Source organism: Schistocerca nitens, chromosome 10 (genome assembly GCF_023898315.1).
Source record: "Schistocerca nitens isolate TAMUIC-IGC-003100 chromosome 10, iqSchNite1.1, whole genome shotgun sequence".
Classification (NCBI taxonomy): Eukaryota; Metazoa; Arthropoda; class Insecta; order Orthoptera; family Acrididae; genus Schistocerca; species Schistocerca nitens.
The window spans coordinates 189,673,682-189,679,297 of record NC_064623.1 but is presented as its reverse complement, the minus strand read 5'-3'; the positions used below and the strand labels follow the sequence as shown (position 1 = coordinate 189,679,297).

At 38.0% G+C, this 5,616-nt stretch overlaps 1 non-coding gene across 1 annotated transcript; it reads left to right on the top strand.

The window, feature by feature from the left end:
- The first annotated feature begins 222 nt into the window (after positions 1–222).
- LOC126210888 (U6 spliceosomal RNA) lies at positions 223–329 on the top strand. The gene has a single exon (XR_007540843.1). It is a non-coding gene; the product is annotated as a U6 spliceosomal RNA (small nuclear RNA).
- Positions 330–5,616: the final 5,287 nt, after the last annotated feature.

Sequence of the window (5,616 nt, the reverse complement as noted above, 5' to 3'; positions counted from 1 at the left end):
AGCGCGAACAGCCGGCGTTACTCACAAGGTGAGGCAACGACGGGAGGGGGGGGGGGGGGGGGCAGGAGATTTACCTTCAAACTTTGTACACCTTTAGAAGACCATTAAAATAACATAATGTGAGGTGGACTACTCAGGCAGTTCCGAGAGAATCTCAAGAAACGTTACACGCGTCTCTGCACGTAGGTGCCGGACGTTAGAGTTCATGCTGATCAAGTGACTGTACTCGCTTCGGTGTTACATATACTAAAATTGAAACGATACAGAGAAGATTGACATGACTCCTGCGCAAGGATGACACGCAAAATCATGAATCATTCCACAGAAGTGGTCAAATGGTTAGCGTTCGAACGCCGTAAGCCGAACGTGTACGAGACAGTTGGCACGGTAGCTTAGTGTGTTCGGGTAGAGGGTTGGCTGCCCTCTGCAATAAAAAAAAAAAATACCTGTCTGAATGGATTAACGATGAACTTGAACGGGTGTCATGGGACGCCCGCGCCTAACAAATGCAATGAACAAAATGAAATTTCAAAAAAGGTGGTTATCGTTCGAGCTTTGTAAGGCGAACGTGTATGAGGCGACGATCCGAATCCCGCACAAACTTAATTATTAATTTTTTTCGGTACTGGTCATATTATTTAATTTTCTAAATGTCAGCAAGGTGTATTTACCCTTAGAAACTGTGAACATTACCTGTAAATGCGGGAAAACTGCATTCATTCGATGTAGGAGATGCCGTTTCAGTTTACGTTTTCCAGGTCCGTATGACAAATTCCATCCAGCGACGTGTGACGTCGAGTGCACATCCGACGAGTAGTTGTACATTAATCTTGTGGTCTGGCACATTGCGACTCACTGTATTACAGACTCTGAATAAAGTCATTCGTATCATCATTCATCGATGTTTGGCTTGGGCCTTCCAAGCCTGTCCCTCGCCCTTGAAAATATAATTTAAAAAGTAAACAATCAAATGACATATGAAATTTACTACAACTTCATGAAAACTCAAGTGGTATTTTTTATTATATTACCTTTGAAATGTCATACAAAGTTGAAAGGTGGCTACACTGAGCCACAGCGCCAGAGATCGCGCTAGAGAGTATTGTTCCGCCGCCTCCACTGGCAGTGATTATTGAGATGTCGTAGTGGCCAGTGCTTGGGGTGAGCTCGTGGTAGTCAGTGCTTGTTAAGAACTCGTAGCAGAGAGTGTTTGTTGAGATGTGCTGGTAGGGAGTGCTTGCTGAGATGTGATACTGAAAAGTTCTTGTTGAGATGTGGTAATAGCGAGTCGGTGTGGAGATATATTGTAATGATTAGAGTGATTTTGGTCAATATATGAAGGTAACGAAACTTGATTTATTTTTCATTGTTTAATGTCGTAAGTAATGCTTCATTACAGGTTCAGTCAACAAAGCATCTGGCTGGTGTTCTTGGATTAGAGTGTAATTCTGGTTCTCTTGAATAATTATGGTATTTTTATTTTCTTTAATTAATTCAGTATAAATGATATTTAAAATTTCTCGTGTTATTGAAGAAGAACCGTGCCAGATGCGTACGTTGAATCACACTTCCACACACAGAACAGTTATACTTGTGCTTTGGTTTCGTAGGTTTTATAGTTGCTGGGGACTTAATTAATTAATTGTGTTAATGAAAATTTCCATTTCATTCTTTGTTGTTGTTATATGCAGCCAGATTGCGTAATAATACTAGTCAGGGCCAACCGTTTACGAGACTGCGTAAACGGACAGACAGCTACTAAATCAAAAAATTAAAATTATTTGCATTTTATTTTAATTAATCCCCCATGCACGTGGCGACCGCTGCATCAGATCGTCCCTTGGAATTCTTCTGATTGTAGAATTAGTAGACAGTAGTATTGTTGTAGTAATTTGTAATTTAGTAATTGTAGTCTATATTGCATGTGTAGATTTGGTAACTGGCATTTTTCTAATGGCATTTTTTAAAATTTAATTTTTGTTGTCTTGTCTATGGGTTTGACAATTTAGTGCAATTATTTCAATTGTTCGATGATCGTGATTGAGGGAAGCATTTCGTGTGAATGATATTGTTGGATATAAAGTGTCATTGTGTGTAATTTTCATATAGTGACAAGTTTTGTATGTTTTGTAAATGATTACGCGATCGATGAAAAAGGCAAAAATGATGGGTAGTGAGAATGACGAAATTGTTAACATGGCGAACTCGCCAACAGAGGAAAACAGTATCATGAATAATGAAGTGGAAAACAATTTAATAAGTCGGGAAAATAGTCCGGAACCATTTCAAAATTTCTCTCAATCAGAAAATTCACAGAATACTAGATTAACGATAGAAGATTCTGAAATAGTATCGAACACAGATAGCTTTACAGCTATGACGAATGAAGTTGGTTTCGCGGGAAATGTTAGGGGCGAAAAGAATTTCGAACCGGCTATTATGGAGCAGATGATGGGTGCAATATTAAATTTGGGATCTCGGTTAGATTCACAAATAGGAACAATTAAAACAGAAATAGGAACAATTAAAACCGAGATGGGAACTTTGGGATCTGAATTAAAAACTGATATGGGAACTTTACGATCTGAATTAAAAACTGATATGGGAACAATGGAAACACGGTTAGACTCACGAATAGGGACATGTTTCAAAAATATGAAAGATGAATTAAAGAAAGAAATCAGAGAAGAAGTACAACCAATTTTGAATTCTCACAATAATAGATTAATTGCGGTAGAGATTAGACAAAGGGAACAAGATAGAGAACAGGAAGAAAGAGATCGCGTGATAGTACAAAAATTTTCAGAGTTAAATTTACAACGTGCACACGATAAGGAGGAAATATTTGAGAGAATCGAGGAATCCGTACCAAATGACAGAATAAATAATCTAACACAACAATATGAACAGTTAATTACTAAATGTGTCAATACTGAAACCCGAGTCGCGACACTTACGGAAGACGTAAATAAACAGAAAGAGCAATTAGGTGACTTATCGGAAAGAGTTGGGGAGATTTCTGATAAATTGACAAATCTTAGTTTACATGGGGACAGAGATTCAGATGATACAGCACCATTGCCATTTGCAGAAACCGAAGAGTATCAGAACATAAATAAGCATGTTCAAAATCAGGGAAAATTTAATGAACGCGTGAAAAGGGAATTTGAGGCACTAAAAAAGCAAGTCAAACAAATTGAAGGCGAAATCGTAGGAAAAGACGGCAAAAGAAATTTAGAATCACAGATACCAGAGGGGTTTGAAGAAAATAATTTGTTTCATTTACGGGATGCAACAAGAGAGCGCCAGGCGCGCGAACTTGACAATAATCGACATTGGGACTGGGACAGACGCGGTAGGTCTTTGTCGCCACGAGGCGAAAACTTTGACTATAAACACTTTTTGACTGTTCGGAAATTTAAGATCTTCCGCAATTCTAAGAATGACATACATCCATGTGCATGGTTAGATCAATTTATGTACGCACTCCCACCAAATTGGCCACTAAGTCACAAACTGGAATTTATGTGTGGATATTTAGAAAACGAACCGGCGACGCGGATGCGCGCACTCATTAGAGTTTGTAATAATCTGAATGATTTTTATCATGCATTTCTATCGGCATATTGGTCCGAAAACACACAAGACAGAGTCAAACAGAGCCTTATTATGCAGCGTAATTTCAAACAGTCTGAGTTCCGCACGCCAGCGGAATATTTTGAAGACATGATTCGAAAGAATCAGTTCCTGTCCAACCCTTATAGCCCGACTGAATTAATTCGCATTTGTTTAACTAAGCTGCCACAATCCATAAGACAAATTGCTTTAGCCGGAAGATGTAAAGATGACATTGAGACTTTTAAGACTTTGTTACAAGAACTTGAGTATGACAACGACGACGCGACTTCTTGTAACTTTTTCAGTAACAGTAACTACGATAGATTTTCAGAGAAAAGGGATAGTGATCGGAACGGGCGTTATATGGGTAATTTTGAGAATGACAGACGTAACAGACAGGACAATAGATACCAGCCTTATGACAATAACAGACGTTCTAACAGAAATTACACAGACAATTATAATAACGCTAATTCTTACCGGAATGATCAATCATACGGAAACAGTAATCGGTATCATCAAGACAGAAATTATTCATACAATAATAGAAACTCTTACTACAGAAATAACCAGGGTAGTAGGTCTAACAATAATTTCAGAAGTGACAGTCGAAATTATACAAGAAGTAGTTATGCAGACAGACAGGAAAACAGAAATTTTAATAACAGACACGACCAAGAATTTGCATCTAACAGACAGGAAGGACCTAATTGGCATCCTCCGCGTGACAGAAATTCAGAGAGACAAGTGGAAATAGTAGAAATTGATCCGCGAAATGACGGGAATAATCAAAGACGTGACGCAAACAATCGACCATGACTTGCAGCTTCGGCTTCTGGCAGCAATATAGACGGTTCAGAAAGTAATGACACTACAACTTTACACTACGTACGCCTGCAAGATATGAGAGACATTTTGCTAGGCGAAAAGGAAAATAATGTAGACGCATTTTTACATCCTGTTATTGAAGTATGTATGGGTAAGAATAAGTTCACTGCAGTTTTAGATTCTGGGAGCCCATTGAACGTCATTAGTGAATCAGTTTTTCGTTTATGTGAAAGAACTATTGCCTGTCCTGTGTTACCTATTTCTAAAACTACAATTCGAGGAGCGATTTCTGGAAAAGGTGTGGAAGTTAAACAACAGACCAACCTAAATTTCATTTGTCAAGGATACGAATTGTCTGCTAATTTTATTATTGTTCCATTACTCAGTACACAGATTATATTAGGTATGGAGTTTCTTAACACACATAAGGCAATTCTGAACTTTAAAGAAGGAAGTGTGAATTTGATTGTTGCCGGAATGCCGAAATGTTTGAAATTTTTCGAGTGTTTAGCAAGATCTGAATCAGATACAAAATGTTTAAGGTTTCTTACTTCTGATGTTTTCGTTGAGCATTATGACGACAGTGTGTTTATTCATGACAATGACAATAGATACAGAGACGCGATGGATGATATAATTAGTAGCGAAGAATTAATTAATGAAAAGGTTAAAAAAGCTGAAGTGCCAGATGACGTTGCAAAAGAAGAGCTGCACCATATTTTGACTTCACATGCTACAGTGTTTAGTCATCACACAGGAACTATACAAGGCTTACAATATTTATTTAAAGTAAAAGAACACACACCATTTCGCGGAAAAACGTACGCTATTACTTTGGCTTACAGAGACAAGGTTAAGAATGAACTTCAATACATGTTAGATCAGGGCATTATTGAGCCAGCTGTCAGCCCTTATATACCAGCCCATTACACGTTGTTCTTAAAAAGGATGGGTCAATTCGTTTGGTTCTGTATTCTAGACAGATAAATAATATCATCATTCCTGAAACTGACCGTCCACAAAATTTAGATGAACTTCTTCAACATTTCCATGGAATTAAAGTTTTATCCACGATTGATATGCGCGCAAGTTTTTGGCAAATAGAACTCCACCCTGATTGTAGAAAATATACTGCCTTTTTAGCCTTTGGTAACTGTTACCAGTTTCGGA